The following is a 24724-nucleotide window of genomic DNA, read 5'->3' as shown; positions in this document are numbered from 1 at the left end:
TCACTTTTGTTGCCAGCGGTTTAGACATTAATGGCTGTGTGTTGAGTTATTTTGAGGGAACAGCACATTTACACTGTTATACAAGCTGTACACTCACTACATTGCATTGTAGCAAAGTGTCATTTCTTCAGTGTTGTCACATGAAAAGATATAATCAAATATTTACAAAAATGTTAGGGGTGTACTCACTTTTGTGAGATACTGTAGATCCCTATTAATGACCTACTTACATTATTGTTGACAACATCAGTTCATAAAAGGTGATTAATAAAGATCTATATACAGGCAACTGAAAGTCAAATGAATGTTTGTTGAAACACTGTTTACTAGCTATGGCAAGTCAGTCGATAAGCTGTTATTTTGCTACTGTTATATAGGCATTTGATAGTCTACTGAATGTTTGTTGAAACACTGTTTACTAGCTAAAGCAAACCAGTTGATAAGTCACTTATAGTCATTTAAATAGTCACTTATAATCAGTTAAATAACTACTTGGGACGATCAAAATAAAGTGTTACCCTTTAAATCGCCTGCTGTAAGCAACGTTCGATTATTATGCATAATCCACAGGTTTATTTGTTAGGTGTTTTGGACAGATTAAAGGACAGTATTTGCTGACTCTTAATGAAGGGGTGTCTGAAAGAACAATGCTTTTATTATTTTATGAGCTGGGCCAGCAGGGGGCAGTATGTGTGCCGCAACAAACCTCACAAGCAGTGCTAAACAATATATTGACTTCTAAAGCTTTTTGTATCGTCTAATTAATGCTTTTCTCATCAAACACAACAATGCAATATATATCAATCTGAATATCTGAATTATTATGTTCTATTTATAATAGGCCCTACATAAAATATTTGAATTATTATGTATTATTTATATTGAATTATCATTATTTGGTGGCCTTTCTCAGCAAATGTTGATATAGGCCAGTAATTATGATATACAATGATAATAAAATTGGCATGTCTTGTAACTAATTCCATTAATAATTTTGACTGATTGACAGCCCTTATTAAAATACTTTCTTATATTACAGCATAATGTAAAGGTAACTATATGTAAGCCAATGATTGTAAGAAATTGTAAACACTGTACCTTTTTGGTTCTTGTTTGTTTTAGCATCCTGACCAGCCATTCCAACATTAGCTCAACCAATTGTGTAAGTTTGTGGTAGGACTACATTTATGTCTGACCAATGGCAGACAGGAGGTGTGTTCGGAAAACCTTTCCATTTGGTGACACTTGTGGCTCAGAAATTACACACTTAAACTTTAAAAATAATTTATTTTATGTTGCAATAGATTAGTGATCGGATGATGAATTTGCAGATGATACGCTTATTCTGGGCTAATTCTATAGAACACCATGAACAGAACAGCCATTAGAAGGATTTTTTTATTTCCTTTGAAAAATAAATACAGAGAAAGACGCTAGTGGCACAAATGTTACGCTTTTCCCTGCTCGGATCAAACGATTTAAAGAAATCTCACAGAGACATACTGGAAAATGCATATCTGGGAGCATTCCTCTATATTGAAAGTTAAAACGCATATTCACCATGAAAATTTTTAAACATCCTGACACAGCAGGGCTTCTCTCCCCAGGCCATACATTCACACTGAAGAACAAACACTCCACAATAACTCAGATGAAAGGCTAAGGTGAAAAACGGTATATTTAAGGATGAAATGCATATCTTTTTTGTAATTTTTTTTAAATATACAATAGAAAACTGGAAAGATTACCTTTTTCAATAGAGATGGCACATGTCCAATTCAACCCATTTTATAATCCACAACATTAAATTCCCTGTAGTATTTACTCAATCCCTGCTGTGCTGCATGTCTATTCTCATTCCTCAGGAAGGCAACTTTTCTTCTGTCTATTTTCTCTTTTTTTAACAAATTAAAGTAGCATAATGTTCACCGTTGTACAGAAATAATTCTGAATCACATAAATATGTGACACTGTTGGACTTCAATTTAGCACCCTGGAGAGCAGTCACTCATCATAGAGTGACAACATCACAGTTTAGAGGTATCGAGTACTGTCACAATACTTTTATGTTATTTATTTTTTTTTGTCCATTTTGGAGCTTGACACTCATGGTTACTATGAACGTACTGTATGCAAGAGCTGCACAAAGTTTCTCCAAAAAAATCTCCTTTTGATTTTCACTGAAAACATAACAGTGTGCGGGTTTTGAACATTAGGGTGATAAGGCAGAATTTTTTGAGTAAATTATCCCTTTTAGAGGATAAAAATGAGTGACCTATCCTCATTAATCTAGACCCTCGTCGTGGTCATCTGTTGCCTCAGACAATGGTTTGGAGTCAACCCTCATCAACACAGAATTACCTCCTCACCCTTTGCTTCAGAACTAAAAGGATAGAGCCTTCCTATTTAAACTTCTCCACAGGAGGTGCCCCACATTCACAAGTTGGTGTGGTCTTTAAATTGGCTGAAGGCAGTTTATAATCCACACTCAATAGAGCAATAGGCCTACAGTTTCTCTTTCCAGAACATAAACTTTTTTTAGCACTGCATGTTCATGGTGTTGATTAGATGAAAGATCTCAGAGTGTGCTGAACATAACAGGTGCACAATATCTTTGACATCACACGTGTGTACTCTCTTGTGAAAGAAAAGAATTGAGTATACAATGACTCAGGTGAGTTAAATGGATCACAAATCTAACAGCACTGAATATGCAGTACAAAAAGACCACTCCATCCTCAGAACCATTACAATGACAAAATGTTCTAATAAAATCCCAGAGGGATATTTTCAATTCTAGATACACTTTTTCACTGCAATGACTTTGTTAGGTCAACAAAAAATGAATTATCTACCAGTGCATGGAAATTGGCCCAATTGAAAATGTTAAATACAGAATATAAAATCTGACCTCCAAGGTCAAACAAGCATCGTTTTGCACAATGAGAAATTCCTATTATCTCAAACCTTTTCTTTTCTGTTTGAGCAGACAAAAGAGATTACAGGGACCAATCAATATATTGACATCAATGACATCAAATTTCTCAATTAACCTTGATGTGTGTAAAGCAGCATGTGAGTGTCAGATATACTGCCAGCTACAATTGTGCACAGCAGAGTTAGAGAGGCCAACAGTGCTTGGGCTTTATTTGTGAATGTTCTCTGTTGAAAGGAAGAAAATGTATGGCATTTGTGTAATATCTTAATGGCACAGCCACAGCATTGGTCATTATATTAATCAATCATCCACAAGATGCAATGACAACTTTAGACTGTTGCAAAGGCTTTCATTTCACTATTGTGATGTTGCTTTTAAACATGCTGTATGTATAAAAATAAAAGAGAGGGAAGAGGTAACTGTGGAAAGGTTAAACAGCAGTGCAGCAGCATGTATACAGTTTTAGGGTTGTTTTTTTTAAAGATATTTCATACAGTAGTATACAGTAATACACCATGCATGTTTGTAATATCTAAACACGTTTTGATACACTACATGGCCAAAAGTATGTAGACACCATCTTCTAGTTAACAAGTTTGACCATTTTAAATACACCTGTTTCTGGCAGGTGCATAAATTCAAGAAAAATATTCATAGACAAACATTTTAGGTAGAATGTGGTGTAACAAAGAGCTATTTCAATGTGCACTGTCATGAGATGCCACCAGTAAAATTATATTCTGTGTGGACACTTTGTTTCTGGGAATGTTTTACTTTTATGTGAACATCCAAAGAAACTCAAACAATTTATCTGTGTAGTTAAAAGGGGTAGTTCACCCAAAAATAAAAATTATCTCGTGATGTACTCACCCTCATTCCTTCCCAGATGTATATGACTTTCTTTCTTTTACAGAACACAAATTAAAATATTTAGAAGAATATTTCAGCTATGTAGGTCCTCACAATGCACTTTTTAATTTTGAAACAAAAGGGAGCATAAAAGTAATCCTTGTGACTATAGTGGTTATATATGTGTTCAGACATGATATGATAGGTGTGGGTGAGAAACAGATCTCATAAATTCTCCTCCCTGCCCATTAGAGGGCAATATGGAAGAAGGATGTGAATCGCCAAAAACAGAAGGAAAATCAGAAAGTGAAAGTAAAGTGGAAATCGACTGAACAGGAAGGTGAATATATAGCAAAAAGGACTTAATATGTATCTGTTTCTCACCCACACCTATTAAATCACTTCAGAATATATGGATTTAACCACCAGAGTCATCTGGAGTACTTCTATTTTGTCCATATGTGGATTTTGGAGCTTCAAAATTTGGCACCCATTCACTTACATTGTATTGACCATAAAGAGCTGAGAAATACTTCTAAAAACTTACTTCGATTGTGTTCAGCAGAATGAAGAAAGTCATACACATCTGTGATGGCATGAGGGTAAATCATGAGAGAATTTTCTCACTTATAAAGTGCTTTTATTTACACATTTGTGTCATTCATAATATATTTGTCTGTTACATTTTACCATACAAAGATATAAGATAATGATACACAAGATACACTGTCACCATACAGAGCAAGCAAAACTGAAGTCAGATGTGGTACAACTAGTTGATATGAAAGCATTGAATAGTGGTAGAACTAATCAACTACCTGTACTATAAATGGCACCATAAAATAAAATCAGATTGTGTTAACTCCTTGTTGGTTTGATGAGTTTATTTTGAAGGGCAAAGATCTCCATTCACCTCTCACAGCTTTAGAGAAAAGATGTGTTAGATGCAAGAAAAGAAGATTCTGCCAGTTCTGGTGTTTATTAAGTTCACCAAGCAAAGTGTGGATATCTCTATGTTCTTGTATTATGATGACTGTATTTATGATGGAACAAAATTATATACTTATAATTTTCTTATATATAACTTATATATAGACTCGCAGTTTCTTGTTTTCTGTCATGTTGGTGTGCACTTACACAAGTGCAGACTTGGAGCATCAATTCCAAGATCATTCTTCTCAACTGTAGCTACAATGCTGAAATTAGTTATCACCAAAAATATTGTACTTTGTACAATGAGTAACACATGAGTTCATTCTTGACAACATGTCAACTTAGTGCTCTTGTCGTGCAAGTCGGGACAGTACACACACCTGAGGACTGGGTCGACAAGATTTCAAACCATTTTGAAAATGTTCATAGTACCTGTAACGAACCACAGCATCTCTCTCAAGTGAACACACTAGAAAACCATCATGATGGGCATGTTCTTTTAGCCACAGACCTAAAAGACGACTAACTTTAGTACTGTAGTGTGCTCTTGGCTTAAGGATAACACCTACTGCATGCAGCTCATGCATGCTACTCTTGGCTATTTTATCATACTGTGTTGGGGTGAGCAATAACAGACACCGTGGGTGTGCCGTCAAGCCTTGGAAAGCCAATTATTATAAACTGAACATAATATATAAAAAGGGGGGGGGGCTCAAATGGCTCAAAACTGAATAAGGCATAGTGTCCTCCCTGTTCAATGAATGTCAGGAAGTGCTGAAAGAGTTTGGTAGAGTAAACTGCAACAGGGTGGCGATCAATGGTATGGTGCAATACACAATATAGAAACACACAACAAACATACACCACCAAACATAAATTATACACACATGCTTGGCCATAACTGACTAACAAGCCCTTGCTGTCGATATCCCTGGCATATCCAGCTAATAATAACTGTCTTTCTTCGACCTCACTATGGACCTCTGGAGACATAAACATGGCCACAGATGAAGTTTTCATTTTATTTGGAGGCTGAACTCTCAGGGCATTTATTTCAGAGGACAGTGATTGAATTAGAGCAGCAACAGCAAATGTTTGATTGGCTCAGACATGACACTTTATTGCATTAGTCAGTTATTCTCCAGCCGAGAACAGCCATCAGCTCTCGATTAAAAACACAGAGCTGATTTCTTTTGCGCTCTGATGAAATCTGCAGCAACACATTCATTGTGGGAATGTCAAACTGTACAGCAAATAACAGTTCTGAATCCACTTGCATGCTGCTTTGCTGAGTCACTGAATACAGAATCACTCAAATATATAAATTATGAAGTACTGTACATCAATATTAAATCATCCCAGTGCATTTTAGGATTGATTTCTTATATCAAAGTTTCTCAAATGAAATGCATTCATGTTCAAACAAAAGAGTGGATGCAGCTGAAAAACATGGGTGTAAGAAAAATACATTATATTCAATATTTTTACAACAGTTCCTCAAATATGATTGGGCAAGCAGCATTCCAAGAGTGTACACTAATAATATTTAGTATAACAGCACTTTCCATCACTTGGTTTAGAGCTATTTTTAATAGCGGAGCAAAAATAGTCAAAATAACTGGCCATGTTGTGTCTAAATATAAGTTACGTAATATATATTTTTGTTCACAGAACTGTGGCCCAAAAGCAATAACACACTCTTGATGGCTCTATAAATATGTTTATAAATGTAAGCCATATCACATTAGTAGAAATGATGTTGTAATGAGTTTCAACACAAAATAATCAGAATACTCAACACGAGCAGGACAACGTTTGTGTGATATTTCTTATATATAAAAACATATATATATATATATATATATATATATATATATATATATATATATATATATATATATATATACACTCACCTAAAGGATTATTAGGAACACCTGTTCAATTTCTCATTAATGCAATTATCTAATCAACCAATCACATGGCAGTTGCTTCAATGCATTTAGGGGTGTGGTCCTCGTCAAGACAATCTCCTGAACTCCAAACTGAATGTCAGAATGGGAAAGAAAGGTGATTTAAGCAATTTTGAGCGTGGCATGGTTGTTGGTGCCAGACGGGCCGGTCTGAGTATTTCACAATCTGCTCAGTTACTGGGATTTTCACGCACAACCATTTCTAGGGTTTACAAAGAGTGGTGTGAAAAGGGAAAAACATCCAGTATGCGGCAGTCCTGTGGGCGAAAATGCCTTGTTGATGCTAGAGGTCAGAGGAGAATGGACCGACTGATTCAAGCTGATTGAAGAGCAACTTTGCCTCAAATAACCACTCGTTACAACCGAGGTATGCAGCAAAGCATTTGTGAAGCCACAACACGCACAACCTTGAGGCGGATGGGCTACAACAGCAGAAGACCCCACCGGGTACCACTCATCTCCACTACAAATAGGAAAAAGAGGCTACAATTTGCAAGAGCTCACCAAAATTGGACAGTTGAAGACTGGAAAAATGTTGCCTGGTCTGATGAGTCTCGATTTCTGTTGAGACATTCAGTTGGTAGAGTCAGAATTTGGCATAAACAGAATGAGAACATGGATCCATCATGCCTTGTTACCACTGTGCAGGCTGCTGGTGGTGGTGTAATGGTGTGGGGGATGTTTTCTTGGCACACTTTAGGCCCCTTAGTGCCAATTGGGCATCGTTTAAATGCCACGGCCTACCTGAGCATTGTTTCTGACCATGTCCATCCCTTTATGGCCACCATGTACCCATCCTCTGATGGCTACTTCCAGCAGGATAATACACCATGTCACAAAGCTCTAATCATTTCAAATTGGTTTCTTGAACATGACAATGAGTTCACTGTACTAAAATGGCCCCCTCAGTCACCAGATCTCAACCCAATAGAGCATCTTTGGGATGTGGTGGAACGGGAGCTTCGTGCCCTGGATGTGCATCCCACAAATCTCCATAAACTGCAAGATGCTATCCTATCAATATGGGCCAACATTTCTAAAGAATGCTTTCAGCACCTTGTTGAATCAATGCCACGTAGGATTAAGGCCGTTCTGAAGGCGAAAGGGGTCAAACACAGTATTATATATATATATATATATATATATATATATATATATATATATATATATATATATATATATAATACAATTAAATATAAATAAATATATTTGTTCATTTTAATAATACATTGATAATTAACAGTATGCTAGTATACAGCAGATCTACTGTATAAGCAATCTATTTTTATCTCTTTCTCTCATTCTATCTCTCTCCTTATGGAAAGTGCCATGGTGAAAATATACCCAAAAAGTAGAGATAGTAGTGGTGAAAAATTGTAAATGCTTGGGGATATGTATTGGTAATAAAAATGACCATAAAGTGGTTGAATGACAGTGGAGACTAACAGAGCTCATACAGAAAAATTGGACTCTATAAAGGCAGCAATGAGAGCATCATTTATGCAAGTGATCTCAACAGGCCAAAAATGGTCCACAGGGAAACCAGTTAGAGGGGCAACCTTGGGTTGGAGAAAGTGTACCACAAAATGAGCAAATGGAAGAAAATATCACAAGAATAGCAGTATATCAACTTGATTTCCAACATTTTGTAGCCTTTTGCCAAGTTCCAGTGGGAGAAGAATGCATGTAACACAAGATGCCAAAAGGTATTTGACATAACGAATCATTAGGGAACATGGAGCTGTTTTTGTAGCACTGCAGTGATGTTTCTGAAGCGGCTCTGAGGGACACTGTGGTGCTGGGAGCTGTCAGTTTCCCACAAAAGTGCCGTATGCTGACACTTTTAAAAAGAGTGTATTTGATTTTTCTTTGTTTTATTACTCTCTGTGGAAAAGGTCAGAATACCTTTTTCAGTTTATAATGATGTAATTTACATGCACCACAACTCAAAGCAACAGATTACATGAGAAGCATGACAGAAACACACATGCATACTCACATCTCCATAACAGATTCACTTGCCACACTACAAATATACAGTGGCCTCAAAAAGTATTTGGACACTTAAAACGTATGAATTGTTTTCATGAAACACAAGCTCAATTTTCAAGCAGAAAATACATTTTTTTAGGTTTTAAATACAGTAGTAAAATAATATATTGTTCAAACATTAAACCTTTGCAGTACAAAAATGAAAATTCTCTCATGATTTACTTACCTTTATGCCATCCTAGATGTGTATGAATTTCCTTCTTCAGCAGAACCAAAGTGAAGATTTTTATAAACAGATTTCAGCTCAGTTTGTCCATACAATGCATGTACATGGGTGCTATCAGTCTGCTGGCTGTTTGATGGTTCAAAAGCCATATTTAGGCAGCATAAAAGTCATCCATATGACTCCAGTCGATCAATTAATGTCTTCTGTTGCAAACCATTAGGTTGGTGTAAAAAACAAATAGATAATTAAAATGTTTTTAACTTTAAATCGTTGCTTCCGCCCAGTGCTGTATTTTTGTTATTATTTGTATTTTTTAAAGTTAATAAAGTGGCAAGAAAACTCAAGTAGTGAAAGCTTGCATGCATATATATTTTCTCCTGTGCCTTTCTAATGCCATTTTATAAAAGAAAAAAAGGTTACTGGGTAACACAGCTGTTCTCCTTGTATCTAACTTCAAACAAATGTTCCTCCAAAAGACATTCATAATATGCAGATAAACTGCTGCACAGGGCTGTGCTTTCTCTCAGAGTGCAGGTGGAGAAAGTCAGCAAGCAGCTGGAATGAGACGAGATGGCAGCCCCTGGAGTAGAATAGAATGAAATCAAAGGATTCTAAACACGCTCCTTCAGTCTAAAGTGGGAATTTAGCCTAAGCCACATTTACAGAGAGATTGTTCCTTTAATTCCTTTTATCGCTATTTAAATGTTCCCTTGCTGTGACCAGGCCGAGCTACTTACTGTATGCAGATCCGTTGATAGCTGTAGGCCATTCTAAACAGCATCAACACTGTTCTAAGAACACAGTAGTTTTAGAGGGTAAATGTTCTCGATGGATTCCGACCAGAGCTGTCTTACCCTGTGGATTGGAAGGCAGTGAACAACGACAGTGAGTCCAGCGGCTCTGTTTCCGTAGAGTGATCACACAACAGCACGCCACAGCAGCAGTACGGGCAAGCTTGTTTTAATAAAGTCCTGAATTATGCACACTAATAAACAGAGCTCTGTTTTGAATATTTATGAGAATGTAAGAGAGACTGGTGGCAGAGAGGGAAGACATCTGCTATTGTGTGTGCAGCTATAGAGAAAATGAACGAGAGAAAGAGAATTGCAGAAGAAGGTGGCATTAATCTCATTCTGGCATACAGTTGCTGAAGCTCCATAATTGGCTCTTTACTAGATTAGCGCTATGCTGTGGTGAGATTAGCCCAGATCAATAGAGTGTGATGTATGCGAGATTGCAACCAAATCTGCCATGAATGAAAAGCCACAGGGCAGTCAATTAGTGTGATATTTGTATGGGCTCAATACAACACCTCTCAGAACATACTGACAAATTAGAAAGGCCTCTATGTAAGCTAAATGAGTAGTAGAGTAGAAATCCACAATAGAGAAGCACAAATCTCAGTTCATATAGGAAGCTGTATTGCCCTGTTTCATGTGACGTCACTGTATGACCACGCCACCATGTTTTTGACCATAATTCCACATACCTTCATTGCACTGCAATGTGGAATGCAATTATGGGAAAAAAATGTTTTTTTATGAAGAATAGACAATTCACACCACCAGACTACAATGTAAACATATTAGTCAAATAAACTACTGTGCCTCTGTTGATTTCTGTGTATTTTTCATGAGTTAAGCAGCTCTTACATTCATACAGACGGGATCATCACGGACAGTTTGATATATTTTAACCAAATCAGAGCAGAAAACAACACAAAAACATTTTAAACTTCTGAATAAGAGATGTTTATGGTGATGTACCGGCTGGCATGTACTCACCTGGTCACACATCAAGACTCGGAAATAAAATAAAAAATTGTATTGCATAATTGCAAATGTCCTCGAAAATCAAATTTGTCAATGTTTGGGCTCACTTCAGACTTGTATAAATTCCTGGTACTTGGCATTTTTCCACTCACAACCAATGTTTACTCCCGCTGATGGTCACAAATATGGTGGCTGCATTCGTTGCCCAAGGAAGTCACGGGCATACCTGAAACTTGGGCCATACAATCTCGCTGGATGAGCTGAGATTTCTCTGTGTTCCACTGAGCATACTAACAGATGTTTTCTGTTTTTTCTGCCAATCCACCAAGAATCAGCTGCCTTGCCGCCCTCCAACAGAGCAAAGGAATGGCCTCCCATCATCACCCTAGCTGTTTTCTCTGCCAATCCACCAAGAATCAGCTGCCTTGCCGTCCTCCAACAGAGCAAAGGAATGGCCTCCCATCATCACCCTAGCTTCGAGAAACCGAGTCGGAGTCAAACGACGGACAAACACAGTTCTAACCCTAATACATTCTACCCACATCCTCATGTGACTCAAGTAAGAGGTTTATGTCTGGGCAGAGATAGATTATTATAGTTATTCTTGTTTATCAAGGCAATTGCTTGTACAGTTTACGGACTGCTGTGTCCGCTCATTGCTGCAAATAATACTTGAGGTATTACTCTGTTACCACGAATGAGATTTGCTGTGTTGTTGTCCAACCACGTTGGTCTGTTTGCATTTCCTCCATTGGGGGTGAGACCGGCACACTGAGTTCATCCATTAAAGAACCAACGACCACGGTGGACGGATTACGAGTGATAAAATAATAATAAAATGGTTGCCCTCTCTCTCACGATTGCTAAAATCGAATTCGGTGCCTTCACTCTATTCTCTCTCATACTAACCCACACACACATATATTAAATATAAAAGATTGTACTAGCGTGAATACGGTCTATATATCACCACTGTAAAATTATGTAATTTTCACAGTAATACGACTACTACTAATAATAATAATAATATTAATAATAAATCAGTAGTAATTGTATTATACTTAAGCAATATCTAACATCTGTGATGCTCTGTTATGCAGCATTTTATTTGACAAAATGTAACTCCAGTGTTGTATTTTGGATTGTGTTGTGAGGTTCTGTATTGGACACTGTATCAGCGAGTACCAAAAATTAAGTTATAATCATTCTAAATACAAAATGGTATCGGGACATCCCTATTATTTTGTGTATTTTTGAATAAATTAATAGATTTTTATTTTTCTCTTACTGTCTTACTTCTCTGTCTTCCTTGCAATCTCTCCATCCTGGTCCATCAGAAGAATGGGTCTCTCCAAGCAGCCCGGTGTACATTACCTTCCCTCATGTCCTGTGATGGATGATGGTTGTTCATCAATTTGTCCACATTGTTTCAGTTTCAAACCGACCTTGTAAAAACCCAACACCTCTCTCTCTCTCTCTCTCTCTCTCTCACACGCTCCCCCCTCCCCTTCTTCACACTAACACCAGCTGTGGAGAACAAGGAAGTCCTCATTATATGAGGGATGAATCAGCTGCCAACAAATTATATTTTAATTAGCTTTTAAGGTGCAGTGTTTAGAACAGTTATGGCATGTGTGTGAACTGAGCTCTGATAATCTTTATCTCCCCCCAGCAGCTGGAGGCTCTAATGGCAGACACCATGGACACCCTTGAAGGCAAGCGGTCTGATCAGGAACGTGTGTGCAATTAATTGCAAAAGATAAATAGAGGGAGAAGGGAAAAGGACAATGACAGTGTGTAGTTGGGGCACAAATGCCACACATAAACCTTTGCACATTGTTCCATGCACACACTCCTCAAAAATTAAAATAAAAGACATTTGAAAATACCAAATTTTTGTTTTTTCAAGGTAGTCTTTTTGGAGGTGTGGAGGGTTCTTAGAAAGACATTCATCTCTATTAAGATTAGCCAAGTCATGTGAACTTTAAATAGGCATGCTTTTGGAGGTGAGCAGGTCTTTAATGTTCCTCTATAAGTGATTTCCCCCTGTAAATTAGCCTGGCTTAGCTGTTTCAAATTGCTATTGAGAGCAGGAAATCAAGCCAGGAACCTGGCAAGAACACAAAAAAGAGCCTTAGAATTGTGATTCATATTTCATAATACACTTTGAGGCTTTTGAAAAGGTTCTGAAACACCATGGAAACTATTGCTAGTGTTTGCCAGCCTGTTTACCACCATATGCCTGACTGAATTGAATCTCCCTCCCACTTTTGCTGAAGCTGGACTAGAAAGGAGACTTTCAAAGGAAAGTTGGGGTACATTTTGAAGACCTGTAGAAAGAAAAAATGGCAGTTCCTCTCAAGTGCTTGTACTGAAATTTTGAGGACTAGCTATCTGGGAAAAGGTGGTATTGTTCTGTGATAAATGCTCAGTGTGTGTAAGAAAAGTGAGGAGGTCCTCAGGTAATGCTACAGATCCAATACGATCACACAGGAAAACAACATCTTGCTTCCAAAAGTTCACTGATAGTGTGTTGGGCAAACAACCTTTGAGACACTGGTTCTGGTCCCATGGGAACCAGGAAGTAATCACCTTCACATAAACACTGGTGAGCATGACTTGGAGGTTGCAATTTTGCTCTAAAATTTAATTTTTATCCATTTACGGTTACTGTAGGGTTGGGGTTTGTGTTAGGAGGTAGAGATAATAAAATAGGCAAGTGCTGTATTACATAATTTACAACTACAAACAAAACTCACTTTTGGTTCCACTTTGTGTCTAACGTATGCTTATCCGTTCAACAACACCTCCAGCTTTGTCCAATAGGAGCAGTGATTTAAATATCAGTAAGGAAAAATTTCGACAGCAAAATGCAGAATTCACATTGTGATCAGTCTGGGACATCAGGATTGCTGTGGGAGGAAAAAAACCTAAAGGGGCGGTCACATTAGATTTTATGCATATAAAATTATTTCGGACCCAAAATTAAAATGAGCAACAGGATGATTCCACATTCGGCTTCTCTTTTTAATTGAAGCTTGTATTCCTTTAAACTTCTGTTGATGCAAAAACACTCATTGACTCCTCATTGAGTGTAAATGGTCTACACTTATATAGCGCTTTTTTTAACCTTAGAGGTTACCAAAGCGCTTTACACTGTGTCCCAATCACCCATACACACTCACATTCACACACCAATGGCGACAGAGCTGCCAAGCAAGGCGCTAGCCTGCCATTGGGAGCAACTTGGGGTTCAGTGTCTTGCCCAAGGACACTTCGGCATGTGGAGTTGTGTGGGCTGGGAATCGAACCACCAACCCCGTGACTGGTTGCCGATCCCTCTACCACCTGAGCCACAGCCGCCCCTTATGTGTGCTTGAACCCGCAAGGGGGCGGGCACGACCTGGGTCTGACGATCCAGTGGGCAAGCCTCTGTTTGGAGACAGCGTTCCCTTTCTGCTGTCCGCCAAAGCAAACAAAGAGCTGCTCAGAGCGTCTTAAGCTCGGTGTGCGGTCCAAATATGTGTGCAAGACACAGCAATGATAAGGCTGGGTCTGCCTCCTCCCAAAGCAGCACTTGCAGGTTCACTACCTGGTACCTGAAGGGGGTCATAGGAACCTTGGGCACATAGCCTGGTCGGGGTCTTAGGATGACATGAGCATCTGCCAGACCGAACTCCAGGCAAGTGTCACTGACAGAGAACGCTTGCAGTTCCCCAAACCTTTTGATGGAAGCGAGTGCAATTAGGAGGGCCATCTTCAGGGAGAGGGCTTTTAGCTCAACTGTCTCTAGTGGCTCGAAGGGGGATCTCTGAAGGGACTACTGAGAGATCCCATGAGGAGAACAGGCATGGCCTGGGAGGATTCAACCTCCAGCCACCTCTAAGGAACCTGATGATCTGGTTGTGGTGTGCCAATATAGCAGCTACATAAGCCTTCAATGTGTAGGGGGACAGCTGCCCCTCCAGCCTCTCCTGCAGAAATGTGAACACTGACCACACTGAGCACCTCTGTGGGTCTTCAGATAGGGAAGAGCACCAATTTGCGAACATATGGTGCCTTAGGGTGTAAAGCTGCCTGGTAGAGGGAGCTCTGGCTTGGGTGATTGTGTCTACAACAGCTGGTGGTAGGCCACTTAGATCTTCTGCATCCCGTCCAAGGGCCAGATATGGAGGTTCCAGATGTCTGGGCACGGATGCTAGAGGGTACCCCGTCCCTGAGAAACAAGGTCCTTCCTCAGAGGAATCTGCCAGGGAGGTGCAGTCGCAAAGAGTGTGAGATCCGAGCACCAAGTCTGAGTGGGCCAACAAGGGGCTACAAGAGTGACTTGTTCCTCATCCCTCCCTGGCCTTGCACAGGGCTTGTCCAAGTAGGCTCACTGGGGAAAGTGCGTACTCATACAACCCCCGGGGTCAGCTGTGTGCCAGCGCGTCTGTCCCAAGGGGAGCTCCCGTCAGTGAGTATCAGAGCGGGCAGTGGGAGGTGAACAGGTCTACCTGTGCTTCGCCCCATCAATTCTGAATCAGCTGGACCACCTGTTGGTGGATTTTCCACCCTCCACTGAGCATCCGCTGTCGTGTTGAGGCTGCCCGGGATGTGAGTGACGGGCGAGTTGCAACATGCGACGAGAGCGAAAGTCGCCTTGGTGAGTTATATTGCAGAGCTGTCTGAATGGATCAAGACGTGCTTGACCTGAAAGGGAGGGAGGTATCTCAGCAGGGCAAGATGTACAGTCAGCAACACTAGGCAGTATATGTTCCAGCCTAACTGCGGTCCTGTCAAGGAGCCAGCGGCTGCACACCCATTGCACATGGTGCCCCAGCCCAGATTCGAGGCATCTGTGGTGACCACGACATGTCTGGACACCTGCTGTAGGGGGACTCAAATCTGCAGAGAGGAGAGGTCTGTCCAGGGGCTGAATTGATGACGGCAGAGAAGGGTGACGGTCACACAGTGGCGCCATGCTCAACTCGGGACTCGTGTCTGAGGCCGGTGCTGAAGCGGTCTCATATGCGTCAACCTGAGTGGCGCGGCCACCGCTGAGGATGCCATATACCCCAGAAGCCTCTGGAACTGCCACAGTGGAACTGCTGTGCCTTGTCTGAACGAACTTAGGCAGTTCAGCACCGGCTGCGTGTGCTCGCTTGTGAGGTGCGCTGTCATTGAGACTGAGATGAACTCCATTCTGAGAAAAGAGATGCTCTGAACCGGGAAGAGCTTGCTCTTTTCCAAGTTGACCTGAAGCCCTAGGCGGCTGAGGTGCCTGAGCACCTGGTCCCTGTGGGCGCATAGTGACTCTCTAGAATCAGCCAGTCGTCGAGGTAATTGAGTATGCAGATGCCCACTCCCCTTAGCAGGCAAGGGCTGCCTCTGCAACCTTCGTGAAGGCACAAGGGGACAAGGACGAGCCGAAGGGGAGGACCTGGTACTAGTACGTCGGGCCATCGGACACAAGCCGTAGGACAGGTCTGTGTTGAGGCAAAATTGAGGCTTGAAAGTACACGTCCTTCAGGTCTACCGCTGCGAACAGCAACCCATCGCGTTTCTTGGGTACGATGAAGGGCCGTAGCAACCCCACGTCCAAACTCCGAGTGGGGGGTACTAAGGGGACATTCAAGTTTGATGTACCTGGTGGGGCTTCATAGTGGGGGTAGCAGGTAATATTATTTAGGGGAGCAAAGTTGCGTCCTGAAACAGCTGTGGTGAGGAAAAACTCAAAGCACTTACCTTGCTCCACATACACGGCTGGAGGAGGAAAAGTGACTCAGGAGGAGGTCCTATGGAGGCGTCCTCTAGACTCGTCAGAACCGGCCTACCGGGAGTCTACAGTTGAAGGCATGGAGGCGAAGGGATTGTGTCCATGGTGGCATGACTGTGGGTGTTTGGCGCCATACCGCCGTGAGAATGGCGTGTGTGGACACCGGTTAGGTGAATCAAGGAGTGAGGAAGCGGTTCTTTTGGGAACCACAGCCCGGTCGGGTGTGGCAAAAGGTTTACCTGCCGGTCCTCCACCGGGGCATGGAGTAGTCTAGAGGCCAGCTATGTAGCAGCCATCTCACTCCCTGAGTCGATCGTCTCAGGAATGCTTGGGAGCCTTTCAGGTCCACATAGCGGTTCGTGAGATGGGGGCATCAGCTTACTGCGGGGAGCTCTACGCTGGGGCCGAGAGCTGGGCCCGGGTTGGGGCGGAGCTGCCTGAGCTTTCGCATCTGCAAGGGCAAATCATTTGCTGAGCGCAGTTCCTGCAGCACATCATTCTGGTCCAGACCAACACTCACAGCGGCCCAGCCAAGCATGCCGGACATCTGTACGTCCGTCTCAGACTGGGCGAGCAGACACGTAGGTGGCAGCCCAGTCAAGTCCTCAGCATCAGACACCGCAATGCTCTCTGATGCAGCAGCGATATTCTCATCTAGCTCAGGGGGATTTTTGGTGAATCACAGTCTTCATGCATATCGCCCCCTACTGGGCAGGGAGGAGAATATATAACAGAAAATGACTTAAATATTGATCTGTTTCTTTACATTTATGCATTTGGCAGATGCTTTTATACAAAGGGACTTACAGTGCCCTTATTACAGGGACAATCCCCCTGGAGCAACCTTGAGTTAAGTGCCTTGCTCAAGGACACAATGGTGGTGGCTGTGGGGATCGAACCGAAAACCTTCTGCTTAAGTTACGTGCTTTAGCCCACTACGGTAAATGACCTTGGTTGTATTTCTGTTAAGTTACATAGACCAATTGACAAAGTAGGTTTAGGATTCCCCCAATATTTTTGTTTTATTACTATGCCTTTAATCTTAGACACTTGGCCCATTGGTCTCTTCCACCTGAAAGAGCCCTCCCTGGTACAACATTGAACAAGCGGCCCTTGGCCCAATCTCACCATTGCCAAGTCTATCTGTCAAATTGACTAGAGAAGTGAGAATGTATTCCATTATTTCACACTTACATTCAGTATGGCCAATTTTGATATTTACCTAAATGTTTTCTCAAGCATGGCTAAACCCTAAATTGTGTATTAACAAGTCCCCCTTTTGCTGGAAAGAATGGACAGAGAGTGGCGTTACTGCACTTGGTGACCTTTATGAAAACGGAGCTTTGAGATCATTTTAAGCTATTTGGGATTTCTAGGTCTCAATTTTTCAGATATTTACAGTTGCGCCATCTAATTTGTACTATATTTGGTGGTAGTACACAGCCCCCTAAAGCTGCAGACACCCTTTGTATGGTGCTCAGAGCCTTTTTGAAAGGGGCATGAAGCATCAGTGTATTATTCCTCGTTGATTCAGCATCTTGTGATAGAGCCTTAACAGCTCTTAAGCGGTTATGGGAAAGAGATTTGAACTTGGTATTGGAGAATGAGGAGTTGGAAATAATTTTTTCAAATGTTAAAGCTATGCCTAGGGATGCAATGGTACGCCTTAGTCGGTTTAAGATTGTGCATTGTATCTGCTGGACTCCCTCTAGATTGTTTAGGCTTATTTTAAAAGACATCGCCAGCACCTACCTGCTGGTGATGTCAGTTGGAGGATGGAGACATAGCCCATGTTCTGTGGTTCTTCACTAAGATTCATGAGCTCTGGGTTCTAGATACTCATATTTCATTTTGCCCCAGACTATGTGTATTGGGTGATGGGGAGGTTATTAATCTAGGTGACAAATATACAAAAAGCTTGTTCCAAACAAGTGTAATGATTGGCAGATTGATAATTCTTAGAGGATGGAAGTCAATTGGTGCTCTCTCATTTCAGGAGTGGTTCACTGAGTTGGGCAGGGTGGCAGCAATGGAAAAGATGTCATATAGACAGTTTGGCAGATTGGACGTGTTTGGGTAATAAGTGGGACGTGTATTTGTCCTTTCTGTAGGGCTCTCAGTGAGGACTTTGTGGAGAGAGACAAATTGTGGTAGTAATTGTGGATTCTGTTCTTTGTGGAATTCTTTCTTTTCTCTTTGTCTGTTGTTTTTTATAATTTAATTTTCATTTTATTTTATTATTGTTTGTTTGTTTATATGTGTATATTGTGTAATTTAGGCTTTTGACCACAGGGATGTTTGTTGAGGGACATAGTGGGGTTGGGGAGGGGGAAATAATGGGGGTTAAAGTTTATTCTGTGTGTGTATATATATATAAATATATATTGTATATAAATATCAATAAAAAGTTTTAATAGCAAAAAACATGCCAACTCTGTGCCTGGTATGAATCTGAGCTCAAGGGACACTTCTTTTATCAAATATTGAATAAAAACCAATCTCTCAGCATTGTACGTAATACAGTATGGACATGGATTTGTTCAGTTAATACATAGATATACACAATTATAGCAATGGTACAACACAGCGCTTTGACAAATACCTTCTAAACACCTGATAGTTTACACCCCCACCTAGGATTTGTGGTGTACCCATGGAACGCAGATCAGGTTTTGTCTGTGACATTTCCTGATTTCATTCTCCTTCCATGTAAAGCATAAAATCCCATAAATAAATGTAAAAAAAAATAAAGGAAGAGATTTTACTTCATATGCAGCTCAAGTACTACACAACCCTTCATTTCCTTCATATTATCGAGTAATTAATTCATGAAGCTTAGCAGCATGTCCTTCTCAGTAATACAGCAGGAGTGGATTTCATTTCCAACATCAATTTGTTTTACTCGAATCAAAAGGGCATAAACTGACACATTCTAATGAGTGCTGGGGTTGAAGATACTATGGCCCTACATGTATTAATTTGGCTTTTTGTTTTTGTTGAGTCATTAGATGCTGCAGTTTAGCCATTTTTAACTCACTATAAGGGTGTAAGTGCACTCTTCCCTACCCCAGCACGTTTTCACATTTATGAGCGTGAGCTCTCAGATTGTTTCAGATTGATTTGAAATGTTATACCTTTGCTCACTGGCACTCAGTTAAGCATCCTGTTTTTTGTTGTTGTTGTTGTTTTGCTTTTTGAGCCAGTCCCTTGAGCCATAAATGCTGTATGACTAAATTGCATACTGTCAGTACTATATTTGATTAAGGATGCACTTCTCGGCCGATAAGAAATATGTTCTTTAGGTATGCAGGTCAGTACTATGAATAGATTCCGGAAACATGGTCATTGTCTTAATATATGTTGCACTGAAGTTGTTAGCTTAGCAGGCTAATCGATTAGCATGTTAAGTGAAACACAAAGAGTAACATTTCATTTTACTATTTATTATCGTGTATTTGTCATACAGCATATTGCTTACAGAACATTCATTTATGTATTTTCATGATTAAGACTACATAAATCTTCAAGCGATACTGTAGGTTTTCCAATCAGGCATGGAATAGAATACTGTTTTATGCATGCCTTATGACATAACTACCAGATAATGTACAATTAGATATGCCATGTTTCCTATCAAATGAATCCTTGTGTGATACACTGTAAAGTGGTATATATATATAATTCTGATAGCATGCATTGTACGCTTGCTATATAAATCAGAGCATAAAGGGGCACACATTAACAACTTACCCCCCAATCATGCAAATGATTCAGCTTCCAAACAAAGGAACATTTCCCGCTTTGAAATTGCACCTTTCTCATTGTTCAAGCCAGATTCGAGAGGAGGGACATTCATCAGAAGTTAAAAGACACATCCCGCCTCTTAATTTCCTTCTTTTTCCCCTGACTCTCTCTTCCCTCTGCTGCTGGTCATGCTCAACACCTCAAGCCATGTGCAACTACCTCGACCATGTAGTCAATGAACACTATAGTTCATCATAATTTCTTCATTCAACACAGAAGAAATTGGTTGCAACTTTGACCCAAAGAACCATCAAGCCTTTCTCCTGTGACTGCATTCGGGCCAATGGCCAAGGCAATTGCAAGTATCATACCAGTAGCTAACTGAAACTACATTTAGTATAATAGGTAAACCCCTAATTAAGAACTTGATGGTCCTCTCAAATGGTCAAATTATTCTTTTCATAACTGCATTTCCCCTATTCTGTTCCGGTTTAATTCCATTTCCCATGTATGAGTGTTTCGTGTGTATGTTTTTGTTTAGATTGTTATGTGTTTGTAATTTAGTTAAATAAAGCTTTTGTGTACACTCTTGCTAGTTGATTGATGGTCTGCTTGTAAATCAATGTAAATTTAACGATTCGATCTCAGCTCCATGGTAAGAAAGAGTTATTTTTGTGTGGCCACGAAAAATATCCTTTCTGAGAATTGATAGACAATCAATACTAAGTAATATTAATTCAGCTACCTCAAGTTAATTCTATTAACCGATCCAAATGTTCATAATTAATTATAACGAGTTATGATTCATTATTCATGTTTCCCTTTTAAAGATATTTTGACTGTGGTATATTTTGATAAATAATCTCATCCCTGTTTCTAAAATATTTCGCTTCAAAGCTATACCTAATATGTGTATTATTATTGTCAATAAGCCATGAGAATAATATTACTCCAATAAGAGACTTATTCATAATTCTCTTATTAAAGCTAATTCCCTATATTAGAAATTGTGAGCTGATGCAATGAGACATTGTATTCCAATTTTTATGGTGGAGAATTTTATTCAGACAAATAATCTAGTTATTTGTCATTTATCTAAATTATAACGGTTGTCAAACGCGACTGATTCCATTATAAATTTCCTTACATAGTAATGTAGAAATTGGACCATTTAATTTAATTCCTAGCTCACACATACTGTTTCCCTTACAAATAATGCTAATGTGCACGACACTTTAGCCTGTGCAGTGAACATTTATCATACCAAATTCGCTACTATTGGTGTGAGAATCTGGGAAACTTTAATTGATTACTGTTTGTTTGTGCACTGTGGAACGCGCTGACGTTCATATGCATCAATGAAACTGTTTAATCTGTTCATTAGTGTTCACCCAGATCACCAATCACTGGTGTTGGTTGCTATGGCAATGAAAGTTCATGGGAAGTCCTGAAGAGACCCTTCCGGGGCAATTTACCACACTGCCGAGGCCATATTGTAAACACAGTACAGCTAAGCTAATAGCATAACACAACACCACTAAACTAACAAGTTAGCAAACTTTAATTGAAACCTTTAAATACGCTACACTAGTAAGCAGAAATTGAAATTTACCTCGATTTGTTTCTTCAAATTAGAGGCAGATTAATGTTGATATCTGGCTTGAGCAAGTTAAACTCATATGACACGATCAAGCAATTGGCCTTTTTCACCCTTCCAGGTGTGGTCAAGATGTTCAGCTGTAAACTATGCTTTAGGCATTCTCCACATCCATAACATTTGGCGTTATATCTGCAGCTGCCGCTTAAGTTTTTTACGTGTGATTTGATTTGACGGGAGTTACAAGACTCTCCCTAGCCAATCATGTTTATAGATAAAAATAGCATTCATTTTGTATAAAAAAAAAATATTTGTTTTAAATATTTGTAATTTGTGACTTTACACCCCTGCTCTTTGGTTAGGGCTCTGTTTCCTCTGCAGAGGAGGCCTTTTGTTTTGATGGAGGCAGTGCTGGGTGTTTGATGGGCATTTTGACAGCCCTTTTATTGCTGCAGAATGTCTGAGTAGTAGCACTAGCTAGAGCCAAGCTCTGCACACACACATACACAAACAGCAGTTATGCACAGTAATGGAGAGCTAATTGTTGCTGGGATGGAGTCTGACTGTGGTATTTCTAAGTGGGTGGGCAGCCTGAGTGTCCATTAATCTATATGATCAGGATAGAGTGAGTGAGTGAGAGAGAGAGAGGGGGAATCCAGGATAAGATGTGTTTTGGAATATGATATCTGGTATCTGGTTTCTAGCTAGACCAACTCGTCGTTAGCTGGTCAACCAGCCACCATGTTTCAAAAAACAGCTTGTGGCAGGGCCGGGTCATGATCCTACACACCCGGTCCCGTATTAGGCAGTGTAAAGGGATCAATGGAAAGGAGGAGGCGAGAACCGGCTTGACGATATAAATAATGGTTTAATGATAAACTTAAAAGACAACATAAACACACACATGACGGACATGTCCGTAAACGATCTCTCTCTCCCGCACGATCCTCTGCAGTCGACCTTTATCCCTCACAGAGGCATAATTAGCCTAATAGGGGACCGGGTGTGTAGGATCACGACTACACCGCCCTGCCACACAGGTGAATAGCTTAAGCCGTTAAAACCATTTCGTAGCTGGTTTATTGCTGGGCCAAGATAGTCTATCAACTTGGGTCAATTGATGACCTGCTAGAAACTAACTACAGTACCATGTTCCAAAAGAGTTTCAAAGCCAAAAATGTAATTTCTGTCATCATTTAGTCACCCTCATGCTGTTTAAAACTTGTATGACTGTCTTTCTATTTTGGAAGTCTAAAGGAATTATTTATAGTAGAATGTCCTATCTGCTAGATTATCCTAGATTATCAGTGAATTACAACATTTTATGAACTTTGTGGTGAACATCATGTAAAATGACATTCCAGGGCCCCTCTCTAACTACCGGTGTGGAAGAAGATCCTTGGTGAATGAACATAAACAAATGTTCAGCAACATCAGAGAAGATGCTAAGACAACTGCCAGACACCTCTTACAAGGCAGGGAGGGGGGTCTTCTGCACCCACCTCCACCAAGGAGAGGACTTCTCATTGGACTACATGTTGACTTTAACTCAACAATCTCATTCCTAAGGTTTAGGCAAGAACTGCCATAAAAATTCCTTCAGGACCTCCTGGATGCAGCAGCAGCGGAGGGCCACAGAGATCCATTCATAAACTGCAACACCTCCACACAAAGCACAGTTTATGTTAATGATTATTGACTGTTACCACAACAGTTCACGGGACAGACCTATTAACAGATAAACGAATGCATGACGACTTAACCTTTCTTATCGTGTTTGGTCTCTATCTGTTCCAGACGATGCCTTTAATAATTTGAAAGAAATTTGGTAAAGAAGTAATGCATTGGTAAAATATTAAAGACACACAGTGTTTTAACACTGTACTTTATGCTATGCAAATGAGTTCCACACTAGGGTGGGCAACACCATGGCTACTTAAGACACCAGTGGCCAATCACAGTCCAGGATCGGAAAGGCACCCGATTTCAATCTCCTCCTCATCAGAAAGGTATAAATATGTCCCCCGGGTAGATACACCCTTGTCCTGCATATCCAACTCGACGGGGAAGAAAACATTAGCAGACACGCCACGTCTTGAGTTTCGGACCTGACAAGGAAAGAGGCTACAAGATAGTTGAGGTTAAGCCTTTTATATTGCTGCACTCTAGCTGAAAAAGGGCCCCAGCATTGAGGGATCTTATCTGACCCTTAGAGCCCCTCCGGCAGCACAGCCAAGTCTACAAAGGACCTCTGCATTGATAGACATTGCCTGTCCCACACAGCTCCTCAGTGACGCAGCCAGTCTGCAAAGGACCCTGTGAAGATTCAACTGACCCAGCTGCCCAGTCCACTCTTCAAGGACCCTCTTGGTGCAACCAAAGTTCAGCATTCTCCAGCCAGTGTGGCAACGACTAATGGATCGCAAATCTGAGCCCTTCCCATTGCCCACTACCCGCATCGCTGTTGGAAGACGTCTCTACTGCCGGATTGATCACCTGACTGTGTGGAACGTAAATATAATCTTACCAAACCTCTTTCTAGAGACCGTGGCATTAGTTTATACCTGCAGCATATGTTTTTCTAACTTGCTTACCTGGGGTCAGCTTGTTACAAATAATAGATATATTATTTGTTTACTGACAGATAAGCATTATTTATCACCATTTTGCCAGAGCGATGAGGTGGTTTCCCATAAGGAGCATTCCCATACAATTATCTCCCATTGCTACGTTCAGTTCAACAGCATTGCATTTATCCATTCTCTATTCAAATCTTCATTTATTTGTTTTATTGTTTAATTCAGTACTTTCCTTTTTGGCTATTAGTTTATTATCCTTTAGCAGTGCATATTCATTATTAGCATTATCAATTGTTGTGGTATTTACTCTTGTATATTTATTGTTAATCAATGTAATTAATTTTATTACAACTTTGTCTTCATTTT

Source organism: Xyrauchen texanus, chromosome 39, assembly GCF_025860055.1.
Source record: "Xyrauchen texanus isolate HMW12.3.18 chromosome 39, RBS_HiC_50CHRs, whole genome shotgun sequence".
NCBI classification, from domain to species: Eukaryota; Metazoa; Chordata; class Actinopteri; order Cypriniformes; family Catostomidae; genus Xyrauchen; species Xyrauchen texanus.
Note: the sequence above shows the minus strand (reverse complement) of the source record.